At 38.0% G+C, this 11,828-nt stretch overlaps 1 pseudogene; it reads left to right on the plus strand.

Annotated features, from left to right (window-relative positions):
* The first annotated feature begins 4,627 nt into the window (after window positions 1–4,627).
* LOC119798709 lies at window positions 4,628–6,138 on the plus strand (annotated as a pseudogene).
* Window positions 6,139–11,828: the final 5,690 nt, after the last annotated feature.

The following is an 11,828-nucleotide window of genomic DNA, read 5'->3' on the forward strand; positions in this document are numbered from 1 at the left end:
TCCTCCAAAGACAGCAAAGTCACAGGTTCAAAGCTGTGGAAAACAGGAGAAAAAGTACCAAGACTGAAGGGGTGAGCAGAGAGGGTATGATTTGGGTCCTAAGAGAAGTGACTTTGTTGACAAGAAAAATTTAAACAACTGCAAAATGCAGCAGATGATGTCTCTATACAGCTTCTATGTGGAACATTTAGAACAAAATCAATGGTTTTAAATAAAACAGACTGACTGTGACTGTTTGACACAATTTCATTTGATAATTGTGTCTCTTACAGTTTTCTGGTAACAGGGCCAGGATTCCTTCAATGTTTGGAGTAATGCCAGTAGTCTGTCCAATCCCTTTTACGCTCAGCTCTGCAACAGTATCTCCTGGCAGCTCGAGTGTCATCATTTAACCAGCTTTCATGCCTAGTTTTAGACTAGTCTTATTTATTAATTAATCAATGGTGCCACTGAATCTAGACCTGCTTTGCTAGCAGAATAAAACCATTTTCTGAGATCCTAGGTTTTATTTCCTGCAGTCTCAGGGATGTACAGTAGCCGAGATCAGCCGTACTTGACTTTTTTTTCCCTTTGACTTCTCGAGATAATGACATAACTATCTCATTATAACGGTTAAACAATGAAATGTTTTCTCAAAATGACAAGATAATTATCTCGTTTTCAATGCTCAACGCTCACATGGGCAATAACGGTGAGAACAGGCGAGGCATGGTTGAAAGGAATGGCACACCTTCTGTTGTTGGACTTCTGTGCTCATCATGGATTGTCCATAACGAACACCATGTTCAAGCATAAGGGTGTCCATATGTGCTCTTGTTACCAGGAAACCCTAGGCCGTAGTTCAATGATCGACTTTGTTGTTGTTTCATCTTACCTGCGGCCGCATGTCTTGGACACTCGGGTTTAGAGAGGGGCAGAGCTCTCCACCGACCACTACCTGGTGGTGAGTTGGCTCCGATGGTGGGGGAGGACGCTGATCAGACCTGGTTGGCCCAAACGTATTGTGAGCATTTGCTGGGAATGTGTGGCAGACTCCCCCCTTGAGAAGGAGCTTTAACTCCCATCTCTGGCAGAGCTTTTAACACGTTCCGAGAGAGGTGGGGGACATTGAGTTTGAGTGGACCATGTTCCGTCCCTCTATTGTTGAAGCGACTAGTCGGAGCTGTGGCTGCAAGGTTGTCTGTGCATGTCGTGGTGGCAACCCTCGAACACACTGGTGGACACCAGCAGTGAGGGAAGCTATCAAGCTGAAGAAGGAGTCCTATCACACTTTATTGACCTGTGGGACTCCAGAAGCACCTGATATGTACTGGCAGTCAAAGCAGCAGGTGAATCGGCTGGTTGATGAGGAAAAAACTCCGGCTTAGGAAGAGTTCGGAGAGGCCATGGGGAAAGAATTCCAAACGGTTTTGAAGTGATTCTGGTCCACAATCCAGCATCTCAGGAGGGGGAAGCAGTGCAGTACCAACACTATTTATAGTGGGGTTGGGGGATGGGGGTGGTGGTGCTGCTGACCTCGACACGGGACGTTGTATGTCGGTGGGTGGAGTACTTCGAAGAACTCCCTAATCCCGCTAACATCTCTTCCTGTGGGGGGTGCTCCGGGAGTATGGAGTAACGGGCCCTTTAATAGGCGCTGTTAGGTCTCTGTATGAGCGATGTCAGAGCCTGGTTTACATTGCCAGCAGTAAGTCGGACTCGTTTCCGGTGAGGGTTGGACTCCGCCAAGGTTGCCCTCTGTCCCTGATTTTGTTCATAACTTTTATGGACAGAATTTCTAGGCACAGCCAAGGTGTTGAGGGGATCTGCCTTGGTGGCCTTAGGATTGCATCTCTGTAATTCGCAGATGATGTGGTTCTGTTTGCTTCATCAGGGCGTGATCTACAGCTCTCATTGGAGCGGTTTGCAGCTGAGTGTGAAGCGGCGGGGATGAGGATCAGTGCCTCCAAATCCGAGACCATGATCTTGAGCCGGAAAAGGGTAGAGTGCCTTTTCCAGGTTGGGGAGGATGTACTGCTCCTAATGGAGGAGTTTAAGTATCTTGGGGTCTTTTTCATAAATGAGGGGAAGATGGAGCAGAGATCGATAGGCGGATTGGTGCGGCTTCTGCTGTGAAGCGGGCCTTGTACCGGTCTGTTGTGGTAAAGAGAAAGCTGAGCCAAAAAGCAAAGCTCTCGATTAACCGGTCGATCTACATTCCTACATTCCGGGCATTGACCCGTTTGGGCAAATTGCTTCAATAAACTCCACAGATAATGGAGTTTCATGTGAACATGTCACCACCTATAGTGGCGAGAGCATAACTAAAGTTAGAAATATAATCTGTGATATTTTCAATAGTTTTTCTTGTTTTTTTTATTTAGGTTTCTTTAAAATTGTACATGATTGGTGTGTATAATAACATATTTTGTAAGGTCCTTTTTTATGCATAAAATGTCTTAGAAAGTTTTAAGGTACAATGTTTTGCGCCATATTAGTGAAATAGGCTTAAGCAGACAGTGACATTTTGTCAGAGGGCACAGTATTGTTGATGTCAGTAATGGAACTAGAATAGACCTTGTAAAATTATTTGTGAAACCTAACCTTCAAACATTTGGCCAAAAAAGGTTTTGACTTCTCCTATAGTGTTTTTTTTTCATTTCATCTGATCAAAGTAGATATGAAAAAACAAAAATGTTGCACATGCATTGTGCAAACACTTTGCTAAAAAGGGGTAGTTAAAAGGCCAAAAAAAATTGCACAGTCAGAAGTGACTAGGTTAGAAATGTATAATGCTGTGGTTTTGCTGGATCCTCTTTCTAGAACTGTTTTAACAGGGGTTTTATCTTCATATCAGAGTATCTTAGAGTAACACATTTAGATGCTTGTAATTATTTCACATATGAATAAGTGAAATAAAGACCTAGTTTCATCTGGCCGTGCAAACATCTGAAAAAAACACACATTTAAAAGGAATATTTTATCCCTACTTCTGTTTGCAACCTCACTTCATCCAGGTCATAGTCATTACGTAAAAGTTAAAAAAACAAAATCCACTGGACTTGGTTTTCAAGATTTGAAGACGTTTGGCTACCTCTCCAGGAAGCTTACTCAATTCAAATGTCTGGATCTGCAGTGAGTTTGAGTCTTTATATAGACAAGGCCTTCTATTGCTTGGAAACATGCAAATGGAAACCGATGAGTGTGTCGTTTGGTTCCATTGTTAGCCTGTAATATCTGAAACCTGTCCATGATTCCGAAGGTCTGTCGTTAAAGGGGTGATTGTCGTTAAAGGGGGGGATTGTCTCCTGTAATACCTGAAACCTGTCTATGATTGTTAAGGGTCGGTCGTTAAGGAGGTATTGTTCACCGGCTGGAGCGGGGAGCTACATTGTTCTTCTGTGAAGGGGTGGGGGGTGTGGTGATATCTGGAAGGGATCCTCTCTATACTGAATTGTAAGTTTTTGGAAGCTGGAATCTGAGTCCACAGAGGTGGTGAACCCTTAACAATCATAGACAGGTTTCAGGTATTACAGGAGGCAATCCCCCCCTTTAACGACAATCACCCCTTTAACGACAGACCTTTGGAATCATAGACAGGTTTCAGATATTACAGGCTAACAATGGAACCAAACAACCCACTCATCGGTTACCATTTGCATGTTTCCAAGCAATACAAGGCCTTGTCTATATAAATACTAAAACTCACTACGGATCCAGACATTTGAATTGAGAAAGCTTCCTGGAGAGGTGGCGAAACATCTACAAATCTTGGAAACAAAGTCCAGTGGTTTTCCTTTTTTATTTTTTTTTTACTTTTACGGAATCCCACATAAATGTATCTGCTACTGTTAATTGGAAAATTGTGATTACTTGATATATTGCTCCAAAAATGTTACCATATTTGTTCACATTGCAAAATGATTTAGAGATAAAACTGACCCAAAATAGATTTGTTTCCTTAATACTGGTTGGGTAATCAGTGCAGGCCTTCATCCGGATATTTTTTAGGTGAAGGAAAGGTTTGTATGTTTCATGAGGAGGTCAGCAGTCGTTCTTTATTTTCTTCCACTGCATACAGATTCCAAAAACTTTTATTCATATCCAAAATTCCCCCACATACTGTGATCTTCCAAAGATCCCTTAGGGGTTGCTAAATACTGCAAAGGTACATCATACATTTGAATTCCTATGTTGTTCTTGTTTTAAAGTTTTTATTTTGTCTGAAGACTTTTGATTCTGTTGCTCCTTTGGACATTACACTTTCAAGAAATAAACTCAGCTTCCATCTTTGTGTTTTAATCCTTCAAACCTCCACTCAACCTGACATAAGATGTCAAAGACGCATTTTGCATAACATCCCCATTTTACCATAAAATTAAATTCAATTTTTTACAAATTCTGTAAAGAAAAATTATAAAATCAACAAAAGATATTTTGTAAAACTTTGCAGACTACTATCTGACAACCAGGAGAAATAAAAAACAAAAATAAAACCTCTTATATCAACATATATAAACAGATTGAAAATATTTTTGTTTGACAGTCACACCTTCTTAGTAATTTTTCATAAGTAGTAAGCTGAGACATCAGAACTAATATAAAGAGGAAGAACATAACTTACTTCTAACATACATTCTGACTTTCCTCCCTTCCCCATAACAAGTTCTTTTTTCAAGCTATCATCATCTAAAACCTGCAGGATGAAGATTTATTTTTCAGCATTTATGTTTGCTATGATTGCGCTCACTAATGCCCTCAGTGAGTTTTGTACGAAATTTATATTTTTAATGATCATTGCTAATTAAATTAAATTACATATTTGTTTACAAGAGCCACATTTTAACTTAGCATTCTCATAAAATATGACAAATTATCAATTAATTGAAATTGTATTAATTAATTTAGAAAGGTTATGAAAATTATTGTTATTAACAGCAGCACTTTTTCCAATTACTGTTTAAACTATGCATTTCTTCCAGACGCACAACTGGATGATTTTAAAACAGGTCAGTGTATTAAAATAATTATTATTGCACATTTTCTTCATCTTGATACATTAAACATGCTCGGAATTAATAATTTATGCTTTCTTGAAAATTTTTCAATTCTAAATTTCTGATGTTTATTTGCAAAAAGCATATTTCAGCCTTAACTTAATACGCAAATAATTTGTAAATAACTTAATGAAGAATCTAACAGAAGTCCTCATATTAACTGCTGGTTCTCAGCAAAGAGTGATCTGGTGAAAAGGTCTGCCCAGTGTTCTCGTGGTTGGACTCCGCTCAACGGCCGCTGCTTCCGCTACATTCCAAGGCCCATGAGTTGGGCCAAAGCTGAGGTTACAAAATACCTTTAATTCAGCAGATTATTCACTTTTTCTCAGTAAATGTTACAGAAATATGTCACTTCTTTTTTAAACGCCATGTGTAGAGAAATTGTGTGTCCATGAGGGGAAACCTGGCATCGGTTCATGACATTGAGGAGTACCATGAGATCCAGAGGCTGATCCTGACTTCTAGCCATGAGTTTAAAGAGAGCTGGATTGGAGGCACTGATGCACAAGAGGTATTTTATTTAACACAACAGTTTATTCTTCTATATTTTACTCACCCTCCTATAAAATTCTTTTTGATTTTACAGGAGAATCAGTGGTTTTGGAGTGACAGTACTCATTTCCACTTTAACAACTGGTGTTCTGGAGAGCCTAATAACTTACATGGAAAGCAGCATTGCCTTTGCATCAACCATGGATGTAAGATTATGTTTAACTCGAATAAAATGTCTTATTCAGAGATGCTGCATTAAGTATGTTGTTGTTTATGACATTTAATATTATTTAGTTAAAGGGTTGTATCATCAATTTAATCCTTTTGAAGAAAAGTTACAATTCTCCTTTTTTTTAATGCAGATCAGAAGTGCTGGGATGACTTATAGTGCTCCTACCCTAAACCATCTGTCTGTGCCAGGAAAGGCTACTGAACAGTCTTTAATTCTATCCTTTACTCTATCGCTGTTAAACAACTTATGAAAACAAAAGAGATGCAACATTTACTGATTTACCATTAATTCTTTGGACTTCTTCCTATTTAAATATCCTGAATTTGTTGTGGAAGTCTGCTTTAACCGCTGCTTTATTCTGTGGAAAATAAAACGCTCCAGCAAGAAGATGAAAAATTGTTGTTTTTTGTTTTTACATTGAAACATTTGCTCTCTCCAGGTACTTTCCAGGTACAGTCCAAAAACGTGACTGTAATTGGCTTCTCTGAATTCCCCTTAGGTGTGAGTTTGTGTGAAAGGTTGTTTTGTCCTGTTTGACTTTGTGTTGCCCTACGATGGACTGGCGACCTGTCCAGGGTGGACCCAGCCTCTCAGCTGGAGATAGATGCCAACACCCCTCACTACCCCATTCGAGATAAACATGACGGAAAATAGATGGATGGCGAAAGATAAGCTTTATTCTGAAAAGCTGAACTATGACTTCTTTTTTTCTATCATGTTTAAAAACTAAAACAAAAAAGGAAATGCTACACACCATGTCATGCTTAAACCAAGTGGAACTTGTGGTCTGCTTTGTCATCATTCAATTCAAATGAGATCAAATTTAATAAAATCTGAAAATACTTCATTTGAGTTTATCTTTAAATCAACATTTCAACTCGCCACAAAACCAGCTAAAAAAAGAATTGATTGTTTAACACTGTTTTCTGATCTCAGCTTAAATAAACTTGGTGTTACTGTTCAAACCACAGGCATTTGACATAGTGTCAGTTTCCATAATTGTTGTTTATGCATCACAAAACTGTTGTGAGAGTCAACCCAGATGATATTTTCAGGAAACTACAGGTCAGCCAAGCTACCCTGAAGGATGTTGCCGTCCATAAACAAAGCAATCTTTTTGCTCGCATCTGGAAGGTGCTGCAAAGCCGACAAATGCCATTACCCAAAACAGTAAAATACTTTTTATAGGCATGCTCCCTGTCACTGACTTAAGTCTCCTGAAAAACCTTCATCTTACCAAACAGTTTTAAATTTTATAAAATTATTGTTAATATCTTTTATAATGCGGGATCACAAAAAAGTGTGCTATGTATGACTGTTGGAACAAATGTATATAATAATATCTCATATTTACTCATTTTCTAATACCTTTTATCCTTTCATACTGAATATCTATTTATTTCCCTTAAAGACTGCAATGCCTTTGTAGTAATTTCTGTTTGTAGAAGCTAAGAGGGACTGACCATGGAAAAGACTCATACTAGGTTTAGTGAGTTGAAGCAGGGGCAACAACCTGCCATATCATTAAAAGCATCATCAAAGGACAAGATTTGTAAATTGTATCTTTGGAAAAGATAACAGAACAAATTGGGTGAATCTTAACTTATCTTAAATAGGGAACATTTGAGGTGTTTCAGATTGCTCTTAGCTTAAAAATCATCCTTAAGGTTGCAGTTAATCATATTTTCTATGTACTCTGACCCTAAAAAACAAACAGCAGACACTCTTGACCATGGGCCAAATTCACAACAGGTATAACAGACTCAGACTCAAATCCTCAGTGCTTATTGGCCAACCCTAAGGTTAGTAAAAAAATAACAAAACAAAATTATAGTAGTAAAAATTAAGTTTCAGATACCAACAAAATGTTTACAGATTTTAAGTGTCCATTTTGACATTTACCCACATGGTTTTCAACTGACAGTCCCTTAGACATGTACAGTTGTGCTTGAAAGTTTACACACCCATTAAATAAAATCATAAATTCACATTAGTATTTCAAATAACAAAAAACTGAAAAAGAAATAATATTCCTTGTTAAAATGTACCTTACTTTACTAAAGTGGATATGATTTCCCATTTATGAAAAATATAAACAAACACATTTTGCTTTGCATTAAATAGTTTTCTTTATTATTTTCATTCTTGAGAACTCGTAAAATCCTGTTTTATTTTTTGCCTGTGTGATCTTTTTTTCAATTTTAACTATTTTCCCCATGTACTAAACACCAACATTTAGAGTTCCTCTTTCAAACACTTGTCCCAAAAAGTTATTTTCCTTAAATAGAAATGTTTTAGTTAATCTAAATAAGGAAATAATGGAGAAAAAAAACAAACATGGATTTGTCAAAAAAAAAGGGGGTAACTATAAAGCCAAAAAGTTAGAGAATAAGATGTGACAAGTTATGCAAATTTTTTTTGCTAGTTCCTCTTTTTGCTTTCTAAAAACACTTTAAAAAGGGATGTTGTCTTGATACCGGAGTATCTTAAAATACCGCAGTTAGATGGTTGTAATAATTGTTCATATATATACATATATATATATATATATATATATATATGTATATATATAGCTGGTTGACCTTTGATGACCTCTAGAAACAATTCTTTATATCTTCAAAATGATAGAGGCACAACCGAACATAGGAGAAAACTGGGATGAAAAAAAAACGGCAGCTCTCTTCTAAAACAAAACCATCTGAACAGATTTACTTAGAAGCAAAGTAACTCATGAAGCTCATAAAATGCTACAAACAACCAATTCAATTCAGTTTATTTCTATAGCGCCAATTCACAACACATGTCATCTCAAGGCACTTTACAGTTCAACCAGATCATACAGTCAAATTGATACTGTTTTCTACCTAAGGAAAACCAGTTCATTGCATCGACTCATTTACTCAAATGTAATCCCTCACACTATGCTTGTAGCGACAGTGGAGAGGAAAAACTCCCTTTTAACAGGAAGAAACCTTCAGCAGAAGAAACCTGCCACACACCTCTCTGGTGTATGGCAGACAAACTGCCCAGAGGCCCTGAAGTACAGCTTCATAGGCCTTGAATCATGTGCAGGTGACTGCTGATTGGGCTCAGACTCAGGAAACGGCACCCAATTTAGAGGCAGAACCTAAAACACAACTAGGTGTTACTAGGCTAAAAAAAAACAAAATTAAATCCATCTCAAGTATGTAACAATATGGAGAAATATCTTTATAAATGTGTGTGTATGTCTCTCTCTCTCTACACAAACGCACACATGTAATGGATATAAAAGGGATTTATGATAGAGAAAGAAAATCTGAGCAAAATCATATTTTTGTATTATCATTTCGCAAAAATTTATTTATCTTTGATGCTGTTAGCATATGTGATCTGGAAATCTGCAGTGATGGGAGTAACAGTGTTAGTAATTCTGTTACTTTTTTGAGTAACCAGTAGGACTCGTGGGCGCCATGTCATGAGAGAGGGGAGGATGAGATTGGCTGATGTATAGTGAGATTACATCTGTCAGTTGGGTAGGTGGGTGTTTGTCCCGAGTGTTCTCTTTTCAGGTAAAAGAACCAGAGTTATAGAGCTTCAAGGTGCATTCACAGAGCTTATCTTTAACAGAATTCATGTTTATTTTTATTTGAAACAACACATTTGCGATGTTTTCACATCTTCTTGACCTCGATTTGGCATTTGAAAGCAATTTGTCCGAGTTCTTTTGAATGGCACACAAAGACGCCACAGATACTCTTCCTAGTTGGATGTTCATGTTCGACAGAATATGTTTTGACTCCAACTTTTGTTTCTCCTGACAGAGGAATTAAAGCTACAGTGTGTAATTTTCAGCGACATCTAACGTCCAGACTGCAGACCGCAGCAACATGAACATCTCCCCCCCACCGCTTCTCCCCCCCAACAGTACGGCGAGCGTTACAGGACAAAATGTCTTCCACGACGTCCGCATCACCTACCTTCTCAAGTGATGAGGTTTGTTTACATAGATAATTTTACAGATAGTATTTCATTAGTCTGTGTGTCCAGTACCGTCTCAGTTCATCTCTCTCAACTTGCTGTAGTTACTTTCGAGCGTAATGGGCGATCTCGCAATCGCTAGTTTGTTGACTCTGCGCTGCCGTAGCGCAAAGATGTCTGCCTCCATGGCTGTGAGACCCGCTCCTATGTAATTATAAATAACAAATTCTAAGGCAACGCAAATATTAAGGTTAAGAGGCTGAGTTCGTAGATGATGATAAATAACATAGTTATGTATAATATATTACATTTCTGACTGTATATCCCTGTAATTTTTACACACTGTAGCTTTAACCGTGTTATACTCCCAGTGATGTATTTTCATCTTCTCCTGGTCCTTTCAGTGCTTTTATTTAAAGGTAGTAAATAGTTTCACTTTTATTTTCTTCATTTTTCAACCCGTCTGTGCATGAATGGATTGTAGGCCAATATGTAATGATCAACATCTCTTTTCTTTCCTCATAATAGGCAGGCTACTTAGAAAACAAATTGCTGTAAACAGTTTCACATTTGGAAATAAAAAAACAAAATGAAAAAGTAATAGTAGGTCTGTATTCGCTTTTAAAGAGATTTTACTGATTTATTCATTCTTCCATGTGTTTCTTAGTATAGTTTGCTTTTATTATTTTGTTTAGTTTTTTGAGAATTGATGATAACGGATGCCTTTATTTAAGGTTTCAGTAAGAATGATAGGGACATTAGTTACTTTTTATTGTCATAGATTCACAATTGCTGACAGGTGAGGAGGGAGATTGGACAAGGTCATTTTTGGATAATCTTTTCATGGAGCAACCAGCGTTTCCTGGGTTTGAAATACACAAGCAAAAACCAAAAATGAGCGGTTTTCCCAAAAACGAAACTATCATTCTACCTGTCTTTTCAGGCATCTTCCTTACAGCAAGCGCCTCGCGATGGATGCTACAATGTGTCCATGTCATCTCAGGTGCCACCTCGCGAATCCGTGCTGCTACTCCACTGTGGCCTCCACACATTGCCCTGGCCCCATCTCTACAGACACCAATACAATCAATCCCATGTTCTTGGATAAAGGTGTCCAGTAGCTGAAATATGTGCTCAGCTGTAGTTCTGGTCTCCAGGAGCTGACAACACAGGAAATCCTCATGAGCTGCACCATTGTATTCATATCTCACATACACCAGCAAATTTGTGGCATCTGCCGTCTCGTCCAGTTGCAGGGAAAAAAATAACCAAAAGAACCCGGACTCCAGATATGCAGGGTCATATTTCCTTTGAGTTTTGCAGCGTTTAACACTAACATTACTGTTTGAAGTAGCTGTAGGCATTTCAAGGTAAGTGCTGCATCTTTCGACATTAGCATTTGAAGTGCTTGGTTCTGCTTCCTCGCTCGACTCATGCACTTTTCTTTTCTCCGCCCTTTTCCCTCCACTTAGCCACGCTTTTAAACTCATTTCAAGGTTATAACGTTTTCTGAATTTCCGTGAATGTCCCTGCTTGCACCAACAGTTGAAGTGATCCTATGCTAGTGATCAATGATTCCGTGCAGCCTGTAAGCTACGTGTCTACATAAGCAGAGCATGTTTGCGACAAATATTTTTTAAGGCAGAATTTAATTTATCTAAAGCTACATATTTGTTTTAAAACGTTGTATTTATAAACATTACATTTTTCTTTTATTTCCTTCTTGTAAGTGAAAATGTGGAAAAAAATATGGAAAATCAAAACATCCCCCTGCGTACCACTAGAGGGGCCTTGCGTATCACTGGTGGTACACATACCACAGAATGCGCACCACTGATCTAAAACATTAATTCTCAAACCAGCTCTTTAAGTATCACCGCCCTGAATATTTAAGATGTCTCTTTTGCAACACACCTGATTCAAATGATAGCATGACACCTTTTGTCAGCCAACAAGTGCTTCAGAATTCTGTTATTTAATTTATTTTATTTGTCAAATGTGTGGCAGAAAGGGGAAATCTAAAACATGCAGAATAGAGGTACTTGATGACCAGGGTTGAGAACCACTGATCTAATTTATCACTTAAAAGCTGGACTATTGTATATCTT

This window comes from Cyprinodon tularosa, unplaced genomic scaffold (assembly GCF_016077235.1).
Source record: "Cyprinodon tularosa strain WSP-4 unplaced genomic scaffold, ASM1607723v1 ctg633, whole genome shotgun sequence".
In the NCBI taxonomy this organism is placed as follows: domain Eukaryota; kingdom Metazoa; phylum Chordata; class Actinopteri; order Cyprinodontiformes; family Cyprinodontidae; genus Cyprinodon; species Cyprinodon tularosa.